Here is a 12,178-nt window from a genome sequence, read left to right on the forward strand (position 1 = left end):
CCAGGCCAGCTTGTTCAAAAAGGTAGGTTTTAAGATCGCGCCGGAAGGAGCGGAGATCAGGCGCCATCCGGAGCTCGACCTTGTCACTGAAAACTACTGCTTTTAATGACTCTGATTGTTCTTGCAATGTCCTTTCTCCATTATGACTGTATCTTAGTTTCTCATAGTCATAGTACAATGTTTTTATCTGTTTTTCAGCCCAAAAAATCAGAACTATCTACCACTCCTACTCTTTCAATCTGCTGCTTTGTCGTTAACATGCTCAAAGCCACCATTTCACTTTGATCATTCAGCTCTGGCTAACTTACTTGCATATATTTTGTGTGACAAGGATGTTTAGAAGTTCCAAAAGCATTTTAGAATGCCAGTTTACATTAGCTACAGCAAAACAAAGACTGAAATACTGAAAAGATCTGATTATCCTATGTTTGACCAGAAATGAGTCCCATTTGTTTACCTGCTGTTTGTGGTTTTATTTAGGCGTGCATACTTTGAGAGATCGAGGGACGCGGTGGCTCAGTGGGTTAAGACGCTGAGCTTGTCGATCAGAAGGTCGGCAGTTTGGCGGGTCGAATCCCGAGTGCCGCGTAGCAGAGTGAGCGCCTGTTACTCGTCCCAGCTTCTGCCAACCTAGCAGTTCGAAAGCACATAAAAATGCAAGTAGAAAAATAGGGACCACCACAGTGGGAAGGTAACAGCGTTCCGTGCGCCTTTGGCGTCTAGTCATGCCGGCCACATGACCATGGAGACGTCCTCGGACAAGCGCTGGCTCTTCGGCTTTGAAACGGAGATGAGCACCGGCCCCTAGAGTCGGAAACGACTAGCACGCATGTGCGGGGGAACCTTTACCTTTACCTTTACTTTGAGAGATGGAAATCCTCTCACATTTTAAAGTTTAAAGTTATGTGATTGTTATACTCTGGACAAAGTATTCTCTACATGATAAAACAAGGATCAGTTCCATAACTTAAATTGTTTTCAGATTCATCAGATAGTTTAAATCATAAGAGAGCAGAAGTACAGGTCCTCAACTCATAACAGTTCATTTAGTGACTATTCAAAGTTACAACGGCCCTGGAAAAAAGTGACGTATGACCATTTTTCACACTTATGACCCTTGCCACATCTCCATGGTCATGTGATCAAAACTCAGATGCTTGGCAACTGGTTCGTACTTATGACCATTGCTGTGTCCCAAGGTCATGTGATCACCTTTTGCGAACTTTGGACAAGCAAAATCAATGAGGAAGCAACAACCTTGTTACTAAATTATCCGCTGCAGTGACTCACTTAACAACTGTGGCAAGAAAGGTTGTAAAATGGGACCAAACTCATTTAATAAAGGTCTCATTTAATAACATAAATTGTGGTTGTATATCATACGTCGAGGACTACCTGTACAACCAACATGACCTTCTTCTAATTCCAAACCTAGAATAGTAAAGGAACAAGAGGTAAGAGTAGTATCAAGTGTTTAAAATATTATTGCTGGACTTGGAGCAAAAAAAATAATAGGAAAAGGATTGAATCAAACTCAAAACCAAAACCTTAAAACCTAGGAAAGAATGGACTGAGAGTTACCCACGTGTGGTTTTGTTTCTTTTGTAGTGTCAGTGCCTCTTGCCCCATCCCCAACATCCTGAAAATATTTTGAATGTTACAAACTTGCCCACCCTTAGAATTCAACAATATAAACATTTTTTTTCTATTTCTATAGCTGAATTTTCACACTCGTGTAAGATTTTGGACATACATTTTGCTTCATTGTGGGCCCTGGCTTGTGGTGATGCCCTGTTCCTGATAGATGAACTTTAAATAGGATCATTTTAATGGATTGATGGTTTCTGACTTGCCCAAGAGTAAGGGTTTACATGCTGAAAGGAACAGTGATTTAAACATGATTGACACATCTAAATCTTTGAAAAACTTCAGTAAAAGTTAACTATGAGAGGCTGCCAATAGTCAGGTTGAAGCTCTAGATATACCTTAGTCTGTCCAACTGGAAGTTCTTAAATCTTCTTCCAAAAACTCCTTCCTTCATCTTCTAAGAAAAAAGAAAGGAAGGTCCTTTTAAAAAATCCTTTCCAAGCTCCAGAAATATAGCATTAATAGAACTTTATTAAATAGAGGAGATGCAATTTTACATATGGGGAGATTTTTCCTTCCTTCCTTCCTTCCTTCCTTCCTTCCTTCCTTCCTTCCTTCCTTCCTTCCTTCCTTCCTTCCTTTTCTTCCATCCATATACTCCAGTCACATCCTACCCCAATGCTATGCTTTTAAAGCAATGAACCAGATCTCCAAAAACTAAAAAGAAAAGTTTATTGAGAAAGAAAGAATGCAGGAAAAATAAAAGACCACAGAATTCCAATTAACAGCATTAAATTAGTTTACTTGCTTATTTATTTTACTTTATTTATTTATTTACTTAAATTTATATGCCGCCCTTCTCCCTAAGGACTCAGGGCGGCTCACAACAATAAAAATTAAAAAAGAAAAAACATGGAATGAAAAGTTTAAGAAGAATTAAACTAGTAAATACAATGATAACATGACAATTTAAAATCCAGTAAAATCTAATTAAAATACATAGTCAGTCCAGATCCACTTGTTGAAACAACCAAGTCTTCAGGTCACGGCAGAAGGACCAAAGGTCAGGGGCCGTCCACAGCTCCGGAGGTAATTCGTTCCAGAGGGTCAGTGCACCCACAGAGAAGGCTCTCCCCCTGGTGCTCACCAGCCGGCATTGCCTGGCAGACGGCACCCTGAGGAGGCCGATTCTGTGGGAGCGAACCGGGTGATGGGAGGTAGACAATGGCAGCAGGTGGTCTCACAAGTACCCCGGGCCTAAGCCATGTAGGGCTTTAAAGGTTATTACCAGCACCTTGAAACACAGTTGGAGAGCAACTGGAAGCCAATGCAGCTCGTGCAGGAGTGGTGTAACATGGGAGTACTGAGATACTCCCATAAGCACCCGCGCGGCCACATTTTACACCAGCTGAAGCCTTCGGGTGCTCTTCAAGGGCAGCCCCATATAAAGAGCATTGCAGTAGTCCAGGCGAGAGGTGACGAGGGCATGAGTAACCATGCATAGGGCATCTCGGTCCAAAAAGGGGCGCAACTGGCACACTAGCCGAACCTGTGTGAAGGCCCCCCCTGGTCACGGCCGTTAAATGATCTTCCAAGTTGAGCCGTGAATCAAGGAGGACACCCAAGTTGCGAGCCCTTTCTGAGGGGGTAATACCTCCCCCGCATTAAAAGAGATGGAACTTGTTGGACAACACGAGATTCCGGTATCCACAGCCACTCAGTCTTAGAGGGGTTGAGCCTGAGCCTGTTCCTACCCATCCAGACCCGCACCGCCTCCAGGCACCGGGAGATCACATCAAGGGCATCACTGGGTTGGCTCGGGGTGGAGATGAACAACTGGGTATCATCCGCATATTGGTGTTACCTCACCCCAAAGCTGCGGATGATCTCACCCAGCGGCTTCATATAGATGTTAAACAGGAGGGGGGAGAGAACCAACCCCTGGGGCACCCCACAAGTGAGGGGCCTCAGGGTAGATCTCTGTCCCCCTGCCAATACAAACTGCAAATGGCCCGAAAGGTAGGAGAACCACTGTAAAACAGTGCCTCCCACTCCCAGCCCCTCGAGCTGTCACAGCAGGATACCATGGTTGATGGTATCAAAAGCTGCTGAGAGGTTAAGTAGAACCAGGACAGAGGAACAACCCCTGTCCCGGGCCCGCCAGAGGTCATCCACCAGTGCGACCAATGTCGTTTCCGTGCTGTAGCCGGGCCTGAAACCGGACTGGTACGGGTCCAGATAGTCCACTACCTCCAGGAATTGCGGGAACTGACATGCCACCACACTCTCAACAACCTTCGCTACAAAGCGAAGGTTGGAGACAGGACGGTAGTTATTCAACAAGGCCAGGTCCAGGGCAGGCTTCTTGAGGAGGGGCCTTACCACGGCCTCTTTAAAGGCGGAGGGGAAGACACCCTCTATCAAAGAAGCATTGACAACTGCCTGGAGCCAGCCCCCTGTCACCTCTCAGGCAGCTGAAACCAACCAGGAGGGACATGGGTCGAGTAAACAAGTGGTAGCGTTCAGTCTACGCATAATCCTGTCCACATCATCCAGAGTCACAGGGTCAAACTCACCCCAAATGGTATCCTCAAGACCTGCCCCCTCCACTTCGCCAGATTCCGCCCAGTCGGAGTCCAAGCCTGTCTGGATCTGAGTGATTTTGTCCTGCAGATACTGTACAAATTCCTCAGCCCTACCTTGCAAGGGGTCATCCCTCAGTCCCTGGTTAAACAGGGAGCGGGTCACTCTGAACAAGGCAGCTGGGCGGTTATCTGCGGACGCAATGAGAGCAAAAAAGTAAACACGCTTTGCCGCTTCCATCACCACTAGGTAAGACTTCAGATAAGTACTTAGCTGTGTTCGATCAGATTCGGACCCACTGGATCTCCAACAGCTCTCTAGGCATCTTTTCCGGTGCTTCATTTCCCGGAGCTCCTCGGTAAACCAGGGGGCCAACTCAATCCAGGACCCCGGCAGCCGCCCTCTCTCAGGCTTCTACTAGGGCCTCGGCCGAGTCGTGGGCAAGGGAGGCAGGAATTATCCCAAGCTCTGTCTGGAACCTTACAGGGTCCATCAGGCACCTGGGGCGGAACCACCTGGTCGGCTCCGCCTCCCAGTGGCAGGGGGTGGCGAACTGAAAGTCTAGTTGGAGAAGGAAATGATCGGACCATGACTGGGGTTGGATGGTTAAGTCCCCCCTACCCAGATCATTAATCCACTGCCTAGAGATAAAAACCAGGTCGAGTGTGTGCCCTCCACTATGGGTCGGGTCCTGAATTATTTGAGTCAGGTCCATGGCTGTCATGGAAGTCATGAACTCCCAGGCCAACTCAAACGCCTCACCCACGGAAGGCAGATTGAAGTCCCCCAGAACTATAAGCCTGGGGAACTCAATCACCAACCCGGACAAGACGTCGAGAAGCTCGGGCAGGGCCAATGATATGCAGCTGGGAGACAGGTACGTGATCAATAGGCCCAATTGAACTCCAGGACCCCACTTCAGGAGGAGAGACTCACACCCTCCTATCTGAGGGACAGTGGCCTCTTGCAGACAAAGATTCTCCCTAATAATAACTGCCACCCCCCCGCCCCTGCCCTGGGCCCGCGGCTGGTGAAACACCTGCAAACCTGGTGGGCATAATTCTGAGAGAGGGACGCCCCCCTCTTGGCCCAATCAGGTCTCCATAATGCAAGCCAGTTAACTTACAAATTACCTGTTCAAGTAAGACCTTGATTTTAAGAGTATGTTTGGAGTTTACTGAGAGTTGATGCTTTGAGTTAAATTATCTGGAATTGTTTTGTTTCTATTTGTTCCTCCTACCTCACCCTCCATAGTTTTATATAATACAAAGAATAAATGAAAGACAGCCTGTGGATATATGCTTTGCCCAACCAGACAAAATGCTTCAGTGTTGATGTTGTGGATCTAACTAGTAAAATGAAAAATTGCCTGATTGCTGAAATGACCATCCTAATAATCCCATGAATGAATTATAAAGGTCCTACAGTAACTATGTGTTTTATTTAAAGGGTTAAATGGTTATCCTTTTGCAAAAAAAGAGAGAAAAAGATGGATTCCATCTATTCTGGCCTCTCAGCATGGAAATCAACTATTGCGCTCTGAAACAACTTGAAATGTCCTGTGTCTCATCACCTAAGTACATTGGACAACCAGACAAATGCTTACACATTTAACACTACAAAAAAAAGTTTTTTGGCAGCTCATCTTGACTGCTGCTGAGAAAACCTGTACAGCAAAATGCATACCATAAACAAGGACATTTTTGCCAAAAGAAGGTGCTATATTTTAAAAATGTATGTATGCTATGTTCTTAGACTTCTATCTTTGTATTTTCTTCAAGAAACATGTAATATATGTAAGTTTAAACACTGTTCAATGTAAGAAATACTAGTGACAGCTCCTTTGACAGCTGACAGCCGTACACGCGGTTTCCGTTGACAGCCCCACATGCGGCTACAAGTGACAGCTGAATATGACAGCTGCGCACGCGGTCCGCACGGATTGGAGGAAACCAAAACGGCGGGAAATATCCTAAGGCGGGGATTGGACAGAGACTCACCAGCGTCTCTATATAAGGGGGGTTCACACTTGCTTGTCATTCCTGTGAGGCAATAAACAGCTGTTTGAGTTGAAGCCTGCTGTCCTCGAATCTGTACCGGGAACCCACCACAATACACCACAACTGGTGACGAAGGTGGTACTGCTTTACGGGAAAAACAAGAGCGAAGTCACGAGCTGACTAGTCACTGAGCAGAGTCACTGAGGGAAACTAATTCCCGTAATAACCGTGAAGCAGTAATTACCGAGGCAGCATGACAGCAGTTGGACAAATTAAGGAGTTCGACATCAAATACCCAGAACAATGGGAGTCACACCTAGGTCAAGTCGAAGGCTACCTCTTATTCAACCGAATAACCGAGGACCGCATGAAAGCTGCGGCTTTACTTTGCCTCAGCGGCACCGCTGTATACAATGTCACGGCCGGCCTCTGCAATCCGGACCCAGTTTGTGCCGTATCGTACGCAGACCTGACGGAAATGCTTAACAAGCATTTCGTGCCTGCCCGATCGGAGCTCTACTGGCGGCTCCGATTCGCCCAGCGAACCCAGAGGTCCGACGAGGCAGCATCCAACTTCATCGCGGCTGTACGACACGCCGCACGCTGGTGCCATTTCCCGGACCTAGAGGATAGGATCCGGGACCAGATTGTCCTCGGACTCTCGGACAAGTGACTACAGAGAAAAATAGTTGCCAAGCCGACCTTGAGCCTCACTGAGGTAGTGAGCGAAATCCGGGCTTATGAGGCCATACGCGACGAACATCAAGAATTCCCCACCACCAGGGCCAATGGGTCAGTCCATCAATTCCTTCAAGCCGACAATGAAGAAGAAACCACGGGGGCCGATAACGAAATCAATGCACTCCAACAACAACAATATACGAAGTTTCAAACACAACGGAATGACAGACGAGGCCCTAACAAACCGCAAACTACTCGCACCACAAACTCTGGACAAAGATGTGCCAGCTGCGGAGCACCTCGCCCTCGGGCATCCTGCAAATTCAGGAACATCAGATGCCATGAATGCGGAAAGACCGGCCACATCCATACCGTTTGCTGCAGCAAGAACCGCGGAAACATAAACGACCTGGATTCCTCCCTGCCAGGTAGGACCAAACCCCCTTCCCCAGGCACAGAGCCCCCGAAGCCCTTAGTACAAACTACCAATTGGCTGGGTAAACCTGACAGACGGTTAAAGGTCCACCAACTACTGAGGCCCAAAATTAGAATCAGGGTCCAATTACAAGGAATACCTTGTGAAATGGAGGTGGACTCGGGGTCCTCCGTCTCAATTATATCAATGGACACTTTTAAAAATATTCGCGGCCTCAGCAGAAAGCAGATTTCACTTAAACCTACCTCCATGAAACTAGCAGATTTTCAGCAAGCCCCAATTAAAATTAAGGTCATTGCATCGCTGCACGTAAAATATAAAAACTTCCAAGGACCACTTGAAGTCCTTGTAACCCAGGGTAGGGGGGCTAGCCTGATCGGTCTTAACTGGTTCCAGACCCTGGGAATTTGGGTAGGAGGAGTCCACTACACCCAGACCAAAAGCCTCAAATCCGTCTGCAAACAGTTTGCAGACGTATTCGATGGCTCCTTAGGGAAATATACTGGAGCCCCAATCTCCCTAAAACTCAAACCCGAAGTCCTCCCAGTCAGAATAAAAGCCCGAAGGGTTCCATTCGCCCTCAAGAAAAAAATCGAGGACGAACTGGAACGCCTGATTAAAATAGGGGTGCTAGAACCCGTGGAGGGAGGAACGTGGGAGACCCCAATAGTCACCCCCCTTAAGCCTAACGGGGAGGTGCATATTTGTGCAGACTATAAATCTGCCCTAAACCGGGCCCTGAACCCCCATGCTTACCCTGTTCCGGCAGTGAAGCATGTCCTCTCGGCTATTCAGTCCGGCGCCATCTTCTGTAAACTGGATCTCGTGCATGCCTACTTGCAGCTCCCTGTCACCAGGGAGACCGCAGATGCGCAGACTATAGTCACTCACCGCGGGGCTTTCAAATTTCACAGACTCCAGTTTGGCATTTCAGTCGCAGCAGGGATTTTTCAAGAAATCATGGAGCGAAACTTGAAAGCCATTCTGGGGGTGTGCCCGTATTTCGACGACATCCTGATAGCTGGGGAAAATGAAGTGGAACTAGCAGAAAGACTAGAAACAGTACTAAGCAGATTTCGAGCCGTGGGGTTAAAATTGAAAAAAGAAAAATGTTCCATTGGAGTTCAATCCACAGAATTCCTGGGATTTAGAATAGATGCGCAGGGAATTCACCCCACAGAATTCAAGATTAGGGCAATTAAAAAAGCACCAGCACCAAAAAATAAAGCGGAGCTACAAGCCTTTTTAGGGCTCTTAAATTTTTATCATACATTCCTCCCCCACAAAGCAGCTAAGGCAGAGCCTTTACACAGGCTTCTAGATAAAAACACTCCATGGGAATGGACTCCCATCCATGAAGCATGTTTCAAGGAATTGAAGGAGTTATTATCCAGTGATTCAGCTATAACCCACTATAATGAGCACAAACCCATCTGTATTGCTTGCGATGCCTCTCCGTATGGGGTGGGCGCAGTACTTAGCCATTTGGAGGAAGGAGGGGCCCAGAAACCAATAGCATTCTATTCCAGAACCTTAACTAAAGCCGAAAGAAATTACGCCCAGATCGATAAAGAGGCACTAGCCATTGTCGCTGGAGTTAAAAAATTTCATGATTACTTGTACGGTTGGGAATTCACGATATTCACCGACCACAAACCCCTATTAGGGCTCTTCACAGTTAACAAACAAACCCCCCAAATCCTGTTCCCTAGAGTCCTCCGTTGGTCCACATTTCTTTCGGCTTATACCTTTAAATTGCTCCACAAACCAGGAAGGGAGATATGCCACGCCGACGGACTAAGCAGGCTCCCTGTTGCAGATATTGACCCAGACCCTGCTCCAGCGGGACAAATCCTGGCCATAAATGAACTGCCAGAGTGCCCTCTCCAGGTTAGAGACATAGCCTCAGCTACAGCCTCAGACAAACTTCTGAGTAGGGTACTAGCATGGGTAACATCAGGATGGCAGAACCATTGCCCTGGAACAGACTTCCAGCCCTATTACAATAGGAAAAATGAGTTATCAACACACCAGGGATGTGTGTTATGGGGAGGCAGAGTGGTAATTCCCGAAAAACACAGGACCAAGACCCTCCTAACACTGCATGAGGGTCATCCTGGCATAGTTAAAATGAAAGCTTTAGCTAGAAGCTATCTCTGGTGGCCAGGCATAGACAAAGATATAGAAAAATACGTAGCTGGCTGCTACCCATGTCAGCAGTCCAGACCAGGACCCCCTCATGCACCACTACACAAGTGGGAGCCTACGCACAGACCCTGGTCAAGGGTACACATAGATTTTGCTGGACCCTTCCAAGGGCAGCTGTTCCTTATTGTAGTGGACAGCTATTCCAGGTGGCTAGAGGTCATACTAGTTAGAAGTCTGACCACAGCCAGCACCGTACAAGTGCTTAGGGGGCTCTTCACCACACATGGTCTCCCAGATATTATCGTGTCTGACAACGGACCGCAATTCACTTCTGCTAATTTCCAGATTTTCATCAAGGCCAACTTAATTAAGCATGTCACATCGGCTCCCTTCCAGCCTTCCACCAATGGCCTGGCAGAAGTTATGGTGAGAGGTACCAAGGACTCCTTGTGACGAATCATCTCTGGCAACTGGCACCAGCGGCTGGCACAGTTCCTGCTAGCACAATACTCAACCCCCTGCACAGCTACTGGCAAAAGCCCGGCAGAATTACGTTGGGGCCGTCGCCTAACCACCAGACTGGATAGACTGCACCCAGACAGGGTAACTATGGAACCTGAACCACCACCCCCACCACATCAATTTAACTCTGGGGATCTTGTTTGGGCCAGGAATTTCGGTCTGGGAGACAAATGGCTGCCTGGGACCATTATTCTACGCATAAGACCCATTTCTTATCTGGTTGAGGGGGAAGGGGGCCGGCAGATAAGACGCCACCTTGACCAGCTAAGGAAGAGAGGACCAAGCAACCAACCCTCGGGGCCAGAGGTAACCCCAGTGGCAGCGGAACCTGTCCACGTTACCCCTAATGCAGCAGAATCGCCACAACACGAGGGGAACAGGAACCTCCCAGATCCAGACGAAATTCCTATTACACCGGCAAGCCCCACTACTGCTCCCAGGCATCCAGTCAACCCCGAGCCCGCAACGAATATTCCCCCCAGGGAAAAGACTATGGACTAACCCCTGCGTTGTTCCAGCAGAGCAAAAAAACCACCGGCATACCTACGGGACTACGTTTGGCTAAAACCCAAGGGACAGGCCAAATGAACGTCTGAACACAACACTATGTAAATAATTAACTGTTTATTTGTTGGGCGGAAGGGATGTAATATATGTAAGTTTAAACACTGTTCAATGTAAGAAATACTAGTGACAGCTCCTTTGACAGCTGACAGCCGTACACGCAGTTTCCGTTGACAGCCCCACACGCGGCTACAAGTGACAGCTGAATCTGACAGCTGCGCACACGGTCCGCACGGATTGGAGGAAACCGAAACGGCGGGAAATATCCTAAGGCGGGGATTGGACAGAGACTCACCAGCGTCTCTATATAAGGGGGGTTCACACTTGCTTGTCGTTCCTGTGAGGCAATAAACAGCTGTTTGAGTTGAAGCCTGCTGTCCTCGAATCTGTACCGGGAACCCGCCGCAATACACCACAAAACATATTGTAACTCAAAATAATTAAAAATATACAAAATTCAATATAAAAAAGAAACATACCAATGATGACTATAATTCTTTTTAGGATATTTTAATTTCACAGTTTCTTAAAGTTATGTGAATATTTGGTGTATGAGTCTTTATATCTTAATACTTGAAAAATTCAATAACTGTGATTCCAAATCCTTTAAAAATTTGCAGCAAATTGCACATCGTAAATTGATTTCTTTTGAATTTAGATTTTAAAAATTTTTACTAGTTACAAATAGATGAAAATAAACAAGGGCTAAATTCAGCCATTTAGATCAGACTGGTTTAATTTCAAATATTAAATTATTATTTGAACTTTATCATCTTCATTATAGTCTTTTATAGTGAAGCCAGTCAGTGATTCTCAAGACTACGTGTTTTTTTTAAATCCCATTTATATCCCACCCTTCTCCGAAGACTCAGGGCGGCTTACAATCTAAGAAGCACAAATCAATGTGCTTAGCAGTAGCCTTCATTCTATGTATATGCCTGCTTATTAGGACTTTCGCCCCCCCCCAGCGGCATTTTTACAAAGTCAGCTTATTTTACATATGATTTGATTTTACATATTTTTAAAGCTTTTGACAGAACATTTTGAAATTCTCCTTTTCAATTTGAGCCTGCATTTTTTTTAAAGTATCATCTGAATATATCAACCATCACATACAATAAATTCTTTCTATTCACAGGAAATATCTTTAACAGAAAGAAACTCAACAGGATTGTCCTCTCACAATTGCTTTTTGCATTAGTTATTGGACTGTTAATGATAGCTTTAAAAATAAAGAGAAACTCAAAAGAATATAAATGGAAGGAAAGGAATATTTGGTGAGATTTATTTGCAAATTATGCAACTCAAATATTATGTGAATGAATGAACCTTTATTGTCAAAGTACAACATTGATGTCATTTGAGAGGTTTTAGAACAATACCAATAAAGAAGAATATTTGTAGATCTGGGCTGAAATGAGGAGTCCTTGGTGCTCTCTGAGCTAGGTTGGTTTCTTGCAGATGCTTCATTACCCAAACTAGCGGGACGCGGTGGCTCAGTGGGTTAGGACGCTGAGCTTGTCGATCAGAAGGCAGTTTGGCGGGTCGAATCCCGAGTGCCGCGTAACAGAGTGAGCGCCTGTTACTCGTCCCAGCTTCTGCCAACCTAGCAGTTCGAAAGCACGTAAAAATGCAAGTAGAAAAATAGGGACCACTA

The sequence above is a fragment of the Vipera berus genome, assembly GCF_964194415.1.
Source record: "Vipera berus genome assembly, chromosome: 2".
Taxonomy (NCBI): domain Eukaryota; kingdom Metazoa; phylum Chordata; class Lepidosauria; order Squamata; family Viperidae; genus Vipera; species Vipera berus.